Genomic DNA, 15,925 nt, shown 5'->3' on the forward strand with positions numbered 1-15,925 from the left:
ATCAAAAGTTACAGGGTATCTTACCTTCAGAATATGCCGGGAACGAGGAGCAGTGACCGCAAGCTGGGTTGTTAGCATAGACTGTTGTTAGCATAGGTTGTTAGCTTAATACTGAGAGCATGTTAGCTTAGCTTCTTAGCCTGAGCTAGGTCTGGAACGTCACGCTCGGTGGCAGCAGGTCCCGCCCTGTCGCGCCTCGGCTCCGCCTCAGCACAGCCTCTTTGCCCTTATTTGGAGCAGGCGGGAGTTAGACACTGACGTCACTGTCGAGCCGTTAGTGGCCGACTCCGCCTACTAAGGGCTTCACGGCAACTCTGCAGAATCCTATGGGTGACGTCACGGACCCTACGTCCATTTATATATACAGTCTATGGTCTCGCTGTGATCAATCTAAATGTGCTCTCCGAGATACAGCTCTAATTATATATCCTGATCTGCGAGGGCCCGTTGGTAGGAATTCCAGCATGTGGGAGAAAGCCTTCAGGGCAGCCTAATAACGCCTAATGAGATTTCAGCGCATGCGATCGACCTACTGCAGCCTATTGCTTTCCCAGCCTGCTCCCCCCAGTACTGCTATTGATGTTAACTGGTCGCTAACAAGCTTACATGTCCCTGTCATGGACTACTTTGCGCATCTGTAACTCACTGCAGACGTAAAGCTCTCTTATTCTTAATTTCATGCTCCGGTGGTGCTGTATTCTTGGATAAACAGCCTTTTTTTTTTTACATGGTGTTGATTGTATTTGAATGAACAGAGGATGATCTAATTTGTATCTACTTTGTGAATCAAAGTACACACACCAGTAGCATTTGCTGACAGTGAACGAGACAAATGGAGACATTTTTGAAGCACCTGAGGGGGGTTATGTCAGAATAATTCTAGTCAAACCAGCGATGTCAGACAACTCAGTGTAAGTCAGCGTCCACCTGGCTGCCTCTGTCTATACCTGCCTGCATATATCTGTGTGTGACTGACTGTTTTTCTTTGTACTTCACCACTTAAAGGCTCCCTGTTTATCCATATTCGTACGCTTGTCTATTTCTCGATTGCTTTTATTATCGCTCCCACTTTTCATATTTCCTTGCATCCCCCCAAGATTTATCGGCCACTTTAATGTTCCTGTATGGCTGCCTCTCTTGGTGAATTCAACTTTAATGTCACAGATGCATCATATACTCAAATGTCCATTATATTGTATTTGAACGTTTATAGGGCATAGCACACCAATGCGCTTATTCTCCTGGGTATGCATTATTTTCATGTATTATTCACACCATTTATTTTAGTAATTTTGTTCCACAACACTCTGTGATTACCTTAGTGAATAGATATAGATGTGTTAGTCAACACATGAAATGTGTATGTCCCGTGTCCTCATGGTTATTATCTTATTCACTTTCTGTTCATGTCAACCATGTCCCCTATAAATTAGGTTCCGAAAATTGCATTCTCAATTATGGTTCAAAAGAAACATATTTTCTCCTGTAATAATGTAGCCGCTTCAGACACATGGTAAAGCTGTAAACTGAAACAAAATCAATAAAAGCTTTACCTGGTTAAATTGAGTAAAGTATCATGGTTTGGCTGAGAATTAAGTGCAATGTTATGTCGACAAGGTAACCTACAGAAGTTAAAATGAGCCAATATTGTCTTGTGTTTCATATAGGACACGAACATCGGTCACCTGTGTGAAGGTTACGTTTTAATTTGACCCATCCATATACTCCAATATTCTCCTCTATACAGATTTACAGGGTCAATGATAAGTAACATATTTGTGTTAAGTCAAAAACGAACTTGGGGGAGAAAATACAACATTATTGATATGTACACCTTAATATGATACAAACAGAAAAGCAGGAATGCTCCGTATTTATAAAGCTGAAAACTGCTTTTCACCTGCATGCTTGAAACATATTTTTGAAGGATCAATCGACTGGTTGTTTTTCTGTTGATCAGCTAATTCATTGGTTGACAAATCCTTGCTTCTCAATAATGGTACAACCTAATCCGCAGCACTAGATGTGTGTCTATGTATTTGCTGTGTGTTAAATTCTACTCTGCTGGGCAATAGCCTTCCAGTCACAGCCTCATTCATTTAATACCTGGTCCCTTTTGACCAACCCCTTATTTCAATTTCCATATAAAACGCAATCAGTTATCCTTGGTTTACAACTCCCCATAGCAAGTAGACCTTCTAGTTGTGAGTCACTCTTCTTCTTGCTCCTCCCACATCTAATCCCATCCAAAGCACCCAGTTGTTGACCTACCCTCCCATCAATCCATCAATCCAGTTTCTCCTAAGAAATCCAATGTGTTCAGGCAACAACGCATTATGCTGCACATTGGTTTCATTCCCATCAGTCCCCTGTTGCATAACCAACTTTCTCAGAATATTTTCTCATCTCTCTGCTTCAATTTGATTTCTATTTCACTGTCTGCATCTTTATCTGTTTCCTTATCACAATGAATAACCATTTCTACGACACCATGATTCAAGTTATGTTCACGTCCACAGTGGCACCAGAAAATGAAAAAGTCACAACGGCCCATGCATTGGCCCGGTGATTTGTTGTCATGTGACAAATGGAAATGTCAAAGGACTCCTCATAAAACAGACGGTGATAAATCTCTCCTAAATGACTGTGACGGCTGCCATGTCCAGGAGCAACATGTATGAGTTAATATGACGTAGACCGTTTGCCCTGCGGCGAGGCTAGTCACTACTCTGAGCCAACCGCCACGTCCCCCCGTGACTTTTGTGTGCACTAGAAGTAGAAGTGGACATGAAATTGCAATTGAACATTCCTCTTAATAGCCTAGTTTTCCCAAAGGCTCTACTCTCTCAGGCTCTGCTGGCTCGTAAGCTTTATGCGAGGAAGAGCTTGAGGCAGTCCTCTTAAGGCAGTTGTATCTGTTCTCAGCCTTGTTCCTGTCATTCCACTTGTTGATCCCTGAGTATCAACTGTTTTCAATCCTTTTTATTTATTTCACACTTTAGAAATGTAGAGTTTTAAGTTCCTGTCAGGCACATTTATTATAGTCCCCTCCACATCATTCCTCTTTTCATCTCTTTGTAGTCAAAGTGTTGGTGAATACTTTTTCTCCCATCCCTGAATATGATCAAATGAATGGCATTAGCAGCCTTGTCCCTCAAGAACAACATATTCACAAAAGTATAATTAAAATGCTGTGAAGACAATGTTCACAGAGCATGCCACAGCATTCTGTTTGGGACTGGGAGCAGAAATCAACCTGCAGGTCTACTAACCACAACTGCACTTGGTGCACCAGGGACATACAGTACCTTATTAAAAGTACACACCCTTAGAGGAATTAGAAACAACAAACAAATAGTCTGTTTTTAAATGCCTTTGTCTGAATGTCTTTCATTTTTGTAAAGCACCTTGAATTGCCTTGTGTTGAAAGGTGCTATATAAATAAACTTGCCTTGCCTTGCCTTGCTCTAGACGTGGCCTGGTGGTTTGAATTGATAAGTATAAGTCCACATTATTAGAAAAACAATAAACTAGCATTGTCTACAATTTAGCACAATATTACATTTTTTAATCAATACAGGTATGTATGGATCTCCATTACTCCACTTCAGGAAATAAATAACATGTTTGAAGTTGGCTCTCTGTCTTTTTTAACCCTTGTAACGTATTTTTGTTTGTGGACTGGTTTGTGATTAAGGACCAGTTATGTGAGATGTCCCAATAAATAAGAGCTTGTCAATATATTTTGAAGTATTTTAAAGGATTTCCCCTTATAGAACAATCTAAATTAACTTGCTAACAAAGCAGATGCGATATTACACAACATATTCGATGTATTATTTTTAAAATCAGACAACATTAATAACAATTTTAGTATGTTAAACTCTAGGCTCATCCCCTAAAGAGGACTTTACAAAGCATATTGTATGTTAAGGTGTCTGTTGAACATGTAAATCCTCTGATTGGCCCACAGAGAACAAATACCAGAGCTCAGCCTCTGAATTAATTATTGAAAGGTCACCTAATGTTTTCTCTTGTTCGCCATTAATTCATTATCAGTTAATTGTGCACTGTTTTATTAATAGCATTGACAATACACTGAAGAGTTTGGTATTCAGAGAGATCCAAAGAGAGTATAAAATGTCCTGTTGGGACAAATGTTTTGGCAGCCAGAGCCACACTACCATCCTCATGGATTCCCTAAAAGAGCAGCTGCTTCACAGCTTTCCCATGAGGACTTTGGGTGCTTTACCCAAACCCAAAGGGGGTGAAAATATAAGAATCCTGCGAGAAATAAGCAGCTTACTCGATGTTAACATATAATTGTTCTGTCTTAGGCCATCTGCCGTTTAAAAGGGCCGGTAGGTTTATTAAAAAACCCTTGGATCCCCAAAACATAAAACACTCAAGGCTGAAGTATTGAAAACAACGTACTTTTGGTAGAGTAACCAATGATAATTATCTTCAAAAAAGGCTTACTCCAGAGTAAGTAATTTAGTCGTTGACTCTTTGATCTGGGATATAGCTGGTAGGGCTCAAAGAATTTGCATGATGTTAACAGACTGTTCATCTTAGTCTCAACATAATAACACCCAATTACCCCATCTGCCTCCAATCCTTTCCTTTATCAAACTAACATTGAACCCTTTATCCTCTGGGATTAATTTACACATTGTGTTATAGGCTAATTTAGTGTTGATACTATAATGTAGATTTTACACGGCATTACAGTAATTTGGGCCAAGTGCATATTCAGGGTAAGTAAAAACGTAAGAGCCACATTCTCCTTGCCATGTATCTCTTGCCTTGTCTGCCCTCGGGTCCACTCAGGCTCCTATAGCTGTCAGCTGCAGAGCAGACTGAGAGCTTCTCTAGGAATAGGATACATATACCTAGGAAGGAAAGGTTTCCTATCATATCAGAAATTCAATTTGTACCTTCCACTAGCTGGGGGATTAGATATTCGCCTCAGCTGTCAAACAAGCCAACCACTTGGGAATCCATTTCAGCACCAATTACAGTTTGCAATCTTTCATTTAATAAACGTTTTTTTTCTGCAAACATGGGATACTGGTATAATGTAATATAGATGGGTTTTTACATTAGCAGGGAAGTGTTTTAAATGCACATGTGAATGTTAAGTAAGGCACCAGTGGGACTAGTTAACTGCCTGTAGATGCAGTACGGAAAGAGAGGTACAGAGGGTAAGATAGTATGAGCATAAACTACAAGGAATGGAGCGCCTATCGGAGAACTGCCTGATCAGAGACTGGGGCTTCGGGAAAAATAAACATTTACATCATGTGTTGCCATGGTGGGGATCATTCATGTACTTTATATTCCAAAGTCCTTATGTATTTTGATAGGCTTACTACTAACATAGTGAGAGATTGGAAGGGGCTTTCTTCGCTGTTCAAAAAACTGAAAGGAGGATGTTTCAATGGGTTTGAAGGGTGAAAATGGGTTCAGCTATTGTGAAGATATCCATGTCTAAAGGGAAAGTTTGGAGCAGTAACATGTAATTAGGCTATAAGCTGTGGGTGGTTTCAATATAGGTCGTTGACCAATGGAAAACATTGCTAAGAACCCTTTGAATGTCTGGTTATGTGTCATATGAGGAAGATATTAAACTAGGAAAACATAGGACACTGATGATACAGTCCCATGCTGAGTATTCTTGGTCATTAACAACATTGGTTTCCTCTGACTTCATTGATCGTACTTCTATTTTTCTTCCTGTTTTCTTTTCTTTTTAATTTGTTAGCACCATTGTGGTCTTCTAACATGCTTTATAGTCTGCCCTTTTTCCCAACATTGCTATGAAATCCAATGTGACAAAAGTCTTAAAAGGTTAATCGAATAGGTTTAGAATATTAGTTCATTTTTTTGCTTTATTTAGATGAGAAGACTCCGATTAGTTTAGGATTAGCTTAGGCTGAAGTGTCCCTTTCCGAATGTAATACAATGTACCTACAAGCACCTCTGAAAGTAATTTAACTATAACACATTCTAATAGTGTTGTGTTTGTTATCTTCCGACAGAACCAGGCTAGTCGTTTCTCCTTTTTCTTCTCTATTCTTTTTAGCGCCAAGCTAACAAACTGCTAGCAATAGCTTCACATAGTCCAACCCAGTCTCATGGCATTTCGTGTTCACCAACACGATTTTTAATCTATTGATTCGTGTTCACCAACACGATTTCCCCCTTTTTTTCGTGTTGCACAGCACGATTTTAAAAGCAATGTATTTCTACTGGTAATAGGCTTGTTTGAGACGCGTTGCGGCTCACCTCGAAAGTAGACGAGAGTAGCCGATCGCAACCGGGGGAGGTCTCAAAAAGCTCGCCTGAAGTCGGACAGCCCGGTGTCGGCTTCGTCTTCTTCTTCTTCTTCTCTCGGTTTTTTGGCGGATTGCAAACAACTTTAAGGTGCATACTGCCACCTCCGGAGTTGGCTTGAATCGGTTTGCATTTATAAAGAATGCACACATGTGTTTAATCGTTAATGTCAGATATGTACTAAGTAAATACATTTGTTCCTGCTCAAGATTAGATTCAACTTTATTGTTATTGCACATATTACAGGTACTGAGACAACAAAATGCAGTTTAGCTTCTAACCAGGTGCAACAAGCAGTAAAGTGAAGAGTAATGTACACAATCTACAGAATAACATATAGAATGAATTGAATGATGAATAAACAGTGAGGGGTATGAATATACTAGATATCAGCCTGTGAGCAGTATGAACAGTGTATGAATATGCTAAGATATATAAAGTATGAAAACGGTAAGCAGTGCAAGTATAGTATAAAATATATGGATATTAATTTCATGATGATAAACATTGTGGAACAATGATGAAAAATGGGAATGGAAGTGGCGACGTAAAACTGACACAAAACAACAACAAACTTTTGCCGAGCCAATTGGAGAGTTTCATCAGCAGCACGGGGTAAAAACCACCAATGAGCGCTCAGCTCGAGATACCAGCGAGTCGTTTCCCATCAAGCATTTCGCTTCCGCAGCCCGTGGAGAGGAACTGCGCCGCCTCGCCGCGCCTCGCTCTCAAGTCTGCGGGGGTCTTTGTCCCGCGAGATTTCAACGTCTCATGTAGGCAGGCCTCCAGAGCAAGTCGGATAAAATGACTAACCATCATGCAACGCACTAGCAAGACGTTGATCGCAACTGCGCAGGTCTCGCTTGTCTCAAACAAGCCTTTTTTCTTTTTTTTATATAAATGTTTTATTGAACATTTTTAAAACATACAAAAGCTCGGTGAGGATATCATCAACTTATCAACATAAGTGCAAGACATTCATTCACAATAAGACAAAAAAAAATACATCCAATAAGCCTAAAACCTAAGCCTAATAGGCTTGTTTGAGACAAACGATAGCTGGGGATTATGGGTAGTGAAGTGTCTTCGGCCATCCTAAACTCAGAAATGTTGACAATCGCAATGATGCTCGAAATGCTTTTGAAATTCAGTTCCTGACGGACGCCAAAAAAGCCCGAAATTATGGAATTAAACCAATAAATAAAAGCAAGGATAATTGTGTGTTATTGGTGAGTAAATAACAGTGTGTTATTTTGAAAATAATAACAAATTAGAAGGAAAAAAAGATTTAAAAAATACAGATTTCAGTATCCTGAGGCTCTGAGCCCTATTTATTTTCCTCACAGACGGCAACAAAAGTCCGAAATTATATGATTTAATATAAAAGCAATAACTGTGGCTTGTTATTGAGTACATGTTTTTATGAACCACACAGCTTCCGGTCTTCCACGACCCGACCGGAGAAAATGACGTGCTGCAGGCACGAAACACATTACCAGTAGAAATACATTGCTTTTAAAATCGTGCTGTGCAACACGAAAAAAAGGGGGAAATCGTGTTGGTGAACACGAATCAATAGATTAAAAATCGTGTTGGTGAACACGAAATGCCGTGAGACTGGGTTGCATAGTCATAGTGTATCTACCTCTTTTTAAAGCTTCCAATCTCCCTCTTTGTCTCACTGTTCCTCTGTCTTAGTTGTCTCAATCTATCAGTCAGATGGATTGATACCTCTTTTTATTCCACTGGTCTGTTTTTATTGATTAGCTAAAAGTTTAAATCCATCAAGTAGCCATCCTCCCAAGAGCTCATGAAGGTCCAGGTAATTTAATCAGCCATAACTTTGGAAAAACTGGGATAAAGGACGTAAAAAGTCCCAGTTTGTGCTTCAAATAACTGCAATGATGGTGTTTATATCTGCTTATTGTAATACCTTTATGTTAATTACGTTTTGACTCGTTATGATTCCCTTTTTATTCAGTGTTTTTTGTGGCAGTATTTAGTTTATAATATCACTTCATACCTTTATATTTTCAGTCTACTGACCCATGGTGTCACCGTGCAGAATAGCCCAGGCTCCCCCCGGAGCAAGTCTTTTCATGCCTTCGACTTGAAATTCAGATGAGTGCAGTGTCAGTAGTAGTTATCGTCTGGACCTGGGGTAGCATCTCATTCAATTCCACTGGAGGAAGGAGAGGTGGACAGGGAATGTGTTCCCTTGTCACCTTCAGCCTTTCAGCTATGACAGGCCAAACGTCCTGTGAAGAAGGATAACATGACGTTATGAAAACATAGACAAGCTAACTCTGCTGTCTTGCTTATTGATTTAGTTTCAACTAAATGTTAAATAAACTAACATTATTGTTAACTATAGTTTTTGGGGAATTTGGTGATTCACAAAAACATTTTCATTGTTAAGATGAAATTGCAACAGCAATGTCTCTGTTGTATCAGTGCATTCTCTTTTTATTTACTCAAATCAATACAAATCAAAATGTCTCTCTTAAGAGAAGTTCATGTCTTACGTATTCCAAGTTGATTTGCAAACATATCTGATGATGTCATTTGAGTTTTGATAGCCACTGACAAAATACAGCTGTTGGCACAGATAATAGCTTGATGTTATTTTATAAGTGGTACATCCAACTGACATTTAATGATCATTTCTGGGTTGTTGCATGTCTCCCTGAGGAGACAGAAAATGTCTTCAACAACAGCTGCCTTTTGTTATTGGCTTTAAACACAATGCAAGCGATGAAAGAGAGTTGGAAGACACTCATAGTGGGTTTCTCTGGACTGCCGGCAAGCACAGGTTCAACAGTAACGATGTAAAATTGCCTACCAAAAAATGATCTGTCAGTTTTATGAAATACTATGTCCTGTCTTAAGTGTGAAAACTGCTATTCAAACCAAAGGTTATTGTTTTTAATTAGTAAGTGTGGATGGTAGGCCAAATTAGGATTCACATTGGGAAGAACGCGGTATTTACTTTCTTGGAGCGTGACTGTGTGTGTGCATGAGGGGACAGTGTCCACATAGATTCACTGATGTAAACTGTCAAACAAAGGATCCAACTCATCTGCATGGTCCAGTAGAGTCCACACACCCACATATGTTGCTTCTAATTTTACCACGGGGATAAAGCCACACCAATTAGTATGCACCAGTAGATTTTATTAGGAAATGGAGAAAAGCCCATTGGGAAAATGAAGGTTCATAATGTTGAGGCTCTGCGACTTCCCTGTGCAAACATTGCAGTTACATTGCAGTAAGAGTGATTAGCACACAGTTGTTTCCTGGATGTGTAATGACATTTGAGGGAATTCCAACCACATAGCCAATTACTGGGTAATGAGCATTAAAGCTTGCGGTCGCTGTTGTGGCGCCGTCCTCTTTATGACCACAATCCCTTTTCATGAAGATCAATGGTTCAGATGTACAGAGCACATTTTCCCTTGCTGGTTCTGCTGCATCAATGTGCTGAATATGTAAATGCCATGTCATGCGCTTGATGCATTATCCCATATGTGTGACAACTTTTCAGGGATTAACCTGGACTGTTTTATTTTCGTACACATTTTTTTTCTCAGGATTTTTCCATTGGGAAATGCTATTTTCTCTCTGCAAATGAAATATTTATGTAGTTTCATTAAATGTATTAGACTTGTGTCAAGATCTACAAGGTTTTGGGATAGTGTTTCAAAATATTCTGTGAGGAATATTATATATGCAATTCCTTTTGTCATTTTCTATGTTATTGAACTTCCGGTCCAATATGATAGAAAGCTTATACAGAATTTCTTACATTTAACTAAGCCCGTATAAGTAAGCAACATGTGTGAATACTTCCTCAAGTGTATTGGCTGAATATAAAGATGTTAGGCTTGGTAGCCTAGGCTGGCAGAACGTTTAAAAGTTAGCGCTGAGCTTCAGTCTGCAATGCAGGTCTCCCTTGAAAAAGAGATCTGTGATCTCAATGGGACCAATCTGGTTAAATAAAGGTTTGAAATGAAATGAAATGAAATGTTCAAAACAACAGATAAAGCCAGAAATCTAGGTGTAGTCATGGACTCTGACCTGAGTTTCAACAGTCACATTAAAACAGTTACTAAATCAGCCTACTATCACCTAAAGAGTATATCTAGGATTAAAAGACTAATGTCACAGCAGGATTTGGAAAAACTTGTCCATGCTTTTATCTTCAGTAGACTGGAGTACTGCAATGGTGTCTTCACAGGTCTCACTAAAAAATCTATTAGAAAGCTGCAGCTGATTCAGAACGCCGCTGCTCGAGTCCTCACTAATACTAAGAAAGTGGATCACATCACTCCTGTTCTGAAGTCTTCACACTGGCTTCCTGTGTGTCAAAGAATAGATTTCAAAATACTGCTGCTGGTTTATAAAGCACTGAATGGTTTAGGCCCAAAATACATTACTGACCTCCTGCTAAATTATGAACCATCCAGATCTCTCAGGTCTTCAGGGACTGGTCAGCTTTCTGTCCCCAGAGTCAGAACTAAACATGGTAAAGCAGCGTTAAGTTATTATGCTCCAAATATCTGGAACAAACTCCCAGGAACCTGCAGGTCCGCTGCAATTCTTACTACTTTTAAATCCAGGCTGAAGACTTTTCTTTTTGTCGCTGCTTTTAATTGAAACTGAGCGGTTGTGTTTCGTTTTTGGTTAATGAACATTTGGGGCTAGTAACCCAGGGAATCAGTGTCTGGGGACTTTGTCCTGGCTGGTTTTCTCTCTGTATGCTGCGTATGTGCCATACAAGCGTACACAGCTCATGTTCGGAGAAACCTTAAAAAAAGGCATCAGTAAAATGGAACTTCAGTGTGAACTATTCATATCTTAAACTGCACTGTAACTTTGTATTCATGTACTTTTTCTTTAATTGTTTCGTTTCTTTTATTATCTTTTCTTTTTAATGACTGTTTTTAAATGCCTTTGGCTGAATGTCTTTCATTTTTGTAAAGCACCTTGAATTGCGTTGTGTTCAAAGGTGCTATATAAATAAACTTGCCTTGCTTTGGTAAATACCACTTTTGGGTGTCAGTGTGCTATTCAAACACGATATTGGCTGGCATTTTACTCAGGACTAGCGTGTTGGGAAAAATAAATTCTGTTCTAATGATTGATATGTGGAAAGTAAATTCATTTATTCCTGCTTTGGGATCTTCTCATGCTCCCTGGTGTTTTCTGAGTGTGGTCACACTTCAATGGCTTTTTTTCTAAATACAAATTCCCTTGGTTTCATATTTGTCTTTCATTTTTTGTTGCCCCCTATCCAGCATTTTATCAGACTTTTGTGAATAATTCACTCATTCCTCCACCAACTTGCTTGTTATTCCTCCAGCCTCCTCTTCCTGTTGCCTTCTCACCCCTTCACCTCCACTCTAGTGTGTCTTATTTATATGGAAATTAGTCAGTATGAAAGGGTGAGGATGGTAATAGCAGGCTACCGTATGTACAATATGCAGCTATGTGATTCTTATTTGGACTAACCATTCAGCGACAAGCTTTGCAAAATTAATCAATTTTAAATTATTAAAATCAATAAGCGTACCCGAAAAGTACGATCTTACATCTCCAGTCAAGAAAGTTGCAATTCATTATTTGATCCTGCTGTGAGGCACTGTACCAATACACAGAATAAAAGCACATAACATCTCAGAAATGGCGCTGTATGGATCATATATTCTTCATCACGCACAGTAAATCACAAATACAATATGAACCACGCTTGCATTTGTTCTGTGTTCCGCCTTTTGATGAATGGTCACCATATAAGGGGTCCAGTCTTCCAGTGGATCTTCTCTGATGCTCACAACTCTCAAAACAGGCAATTAATTTGCCATCGATCGTCACCCTAACCCCCAGAGGTCTGCAAAGTATGACAAAAAGCAACTGAGGGTTGAGGTCTATAGACCTATAGAATTTAAGCACAACCACACAAACATACACACACCACTGCATGTGTATACACCAATAAACAGACTCGTATAGGATTCCTGTTACTGCTTGTCACACTCGGTCAGGTTGCTCCACACCCTTGGAAAGATAAGTAGTTTGGATGTGCTATATCCTCACTGTCTGCTACTGTTTGGTAACATCTACATCCTTAACTGAGTTAAAACAAACCACTGCAGGTGTATAACATGTATACTGGCAACCAGTTCTGCATTTAATAGTAACATTATAAATCAAATCAAGCTTTATTTATATAGCACCTTTCATACACAGTGGTAACACAAAGTGCTTCACGAAAACCATAGACAATTCACAAATAGAAACAATAATATCCTCCTCTTCCCGGAATAATAATAAATGTAACACATAGCTTTTCGATTTAAAAACTAAAATATATACATGTATCTGTATATATGCATACATACTCTATGTACATACATAAATACATACAGAATCAAAATGAGAAGAATAAAATACAATTCAGTTAAAAACTAACTTTAAAAGGTGGGTCTTGAGTTTGCTCTTAAAAAAATACGCTCTCTGCTGCCCTCAGGCTGTTCCACAGTCGTGGGCCGTAATAATAAAGAGACGGCTCACCGTGGATCTTTGTTTTCACACCAGAAGATCTGAGGGTTCTAGAGGGCTCATAGGTTAAAAGCAAATCCGATAAATGACTTTGTTGTGTCAGTTGAGGTCAAAGGCCAGTTCCTCTTTAAGCGTTTTGGTTTTGTTCATTTCATTAATTTCTTTAACTAAAACTTTGGAACTCATATACACATATAACATATTAAATATACAACAGTAATTAGTCATTTCTTTTAAAAATAGTGACAAACCAAAGCAAATATATATTGAGTGAAAATGTGTAAGCTGACACCTTTGCTTATTAGCTTTTTTACACACATTATTTTGTAAAAATCTCATTAAAATGTATACACTAATGAGAAAGAATATCAAATATATGCATATCATAGTTTTCCAAAAAATCGAAAATTCATTAACACACTAGAGTTTATACCTCCGTTTTATATTTTTTTAAATCATAATCTTTTATTTTAGAAACAATAATACATGTTCATTTCATTATTTGTAAACTATTTCACAACATTTCAAAGGAATCGAAAAGGAATATTTACGTTATCATCCTCTTCACCATTTCAATAAATGTTCGTTCTCTTAGAAATTCTTTCTTAGACTAACTCATTTTTGGAAAATGTAAAAATCATATTTCGTTCACAATAAGTAAAACCAACACGCTCATGAAACAATGTACATAATCAGTTACAACAACGTAACATAACATCTGGAGTTATATGGAAAACTACTCATCTGACAAGATTTAGATCCGGTTTATTAGCGTTGTTTTTTATTTAAAGACACTAAATAGTTGTGAGAATCCCCTATCAGTAGGGATCTAACCAGTGGAGTCAGGAACCTTGTTTTTGTCGTCAGAGTCACAGCAGTGTGTCACAACACACAGCTTATGAGGGTTTGTTATGAGGGACTGTTTCATCCGGACGTTTGCTGTTGCTCACACAGGAGGTGTTGCATCTGATCCAGCTGAGGTGACCTCCACTCTATAATAGAATGTCTTCAGACTGAAAGCTGTATGATCGTTAGTGACGCCCTCTGTCTGAGCTTTATTGTCTCCGACACATACTCACATGTTCTGGCTTCTTAAATCTGAATATGTAAGACAGGTTTTGTGACGGTTATTCTGTTGTTTTGACATTCCTTAAAAAATGTAATTGGAACTTATAGGCTTACACAGTAGGTGGAAAATAACTTAGTACAGGCGTTCCCAAACTTTTCAGCCCGCGACCCCCAAAATAGTAGTGCCAGAGACTGGTGACCCCCTGTCAACGGGGGGGGGGGGGGGGGCTAGTGATTTGTCAACGGGGGGGGGTGGCCAGTCTGCCCCTGAAAAATGTCTATGCACACGTTATTATTAATAATAATAAAAAAAAAAAAAGTAATATAATTTTTCTGTTTTCTATTTTTTATTTGTAATCATCTCGCGACCCCCACTGTGGGAACCACTGACTTAGTATATAAATACTCATTTTCTGTATTTAAGTACACATTTCAGGTACTTGGACTTTTTCTGTGCCACTGTATACTACTCCAAGGGACATATTTTACTTTTTAATTTACTACGTTTACTTTGAAGCTTTATTTACTAGTTACATTATAGATTCAGATTTCATAAACACAACACACAAATACAATGAAGCAATTTTAAATTATGATGTTTTTGATATAGATTAACCTAAAGTCATTTAAAAAAATTGCGAAAGACAGGAAATTGGCATCAATTTAGCAAGTATTTTTTTGCAAAAAAAAACATTCACAATTCCAGCTCCTCACAAGTGGTGGTTTTTCTCTCAAATATTTCAATTTATATTTTAATAAAGTAAAGTAAAGTACTTTAAGTACATTTTTTACCATCACACTTAGTACCATTGTCAATGCAGTACTTTAACTTTTTTAATGGAGAGGATTTACAGTTTAGTATAAGTAATTTTAAAGAATCTCAATACTTCTTCCACCACTCCATGTACACAAGTATAAAGGCTTCTGGGAGCTTCCCCAGAGTTTGTATGGATGGCTATGCTGCTAAGAGCTTCCCCACGCATTTACATCTTAATGGCAGCCTGTCCTCCTACACTTGTTGCTTAATGGTGTCAATCTCTTCTTGAGATCTATTGAGCCGGCACACTTTGGTCAGGCGTTCGATTTTTTGATTACCTGTCCCAATCCTGCTTCCCCAGTCAATAATGGTTCAGCATGCAAATATATACAACTGGAATAGTTAGCAGCAGAGGTGGAAGAAGTACTCAGATCTTGAACTAAAGTGAAAGTAGAACAACCTTAGTGTAGGAATACTCTGTTACAAGTAAAAATGGTGCCTTCAAAAGGGTACTCAAGTAAAAGTACAAAAGTATTAGCATCAAAATATACGTAAAATACCAAAACTAAATGGACTCATTATGCAGATTGGACCATTTCAGAATAATATTATATGTTTTGATTATAATTATTGATGCATGAAAGTGTTTATCAAAGTTAGTTATAATTCATTTGTATACTGCAGGGAAGCTTGTGAATTGACTCCAGGTGTAACTAAAGGTTGATTTAAGTGTTGATTATATTTCACATCATTAATCAAAATCTGCAAAGTAACTGAAGGTTTTAAATAAATGTAGAGAAGTAAAAGTACATGATTTACTTCTGAATTGTAGTGGAGTAAAAGTACAAAGTAGCAAAACATTGAAATACTCAAGTAAAGTACAAATCTCACAAAATTGTACTTAAGTACAGTACTTGAATACATGTACTTAGTTACTTTCCTCCACTGGTTACTATTGGCAACATAGTTACCGTGCATCAATGTACAGTAGTTAAATGTTCAAGAAATACAGCTTTAGTTCATGTCTATATTCCAAATTGAATACTTTTATAATAAGCATGGCCATTATTACGCTGACATCTGCCTGGGGCGAGATTACTGGTGTCTAAAGGTTAATGAACACATTTGCAAACTGGAAACCAAGCCAGTTTATTCTCCTTCCTTTCTTTGGTTTGGCTTTCTGGTAAGCACTTTGCCTTCTGT

Source organism: Pseudochaenichthys georgianus, chromosome 10, assembly GCF_902827115.2.
Source record: "Pseudochaenichthys georgianus chromosome 10, fPseGeo1.2, whole genome shotgun sequence".
Taxonomy (NCBI): domain Eukaryota; kingdom Metazoa; phylum Chordata; class Actinopteri; order Perciformes; family Channichthyidae; genus Pseudochaenichthys; species Pseudochaenichthys georgianus.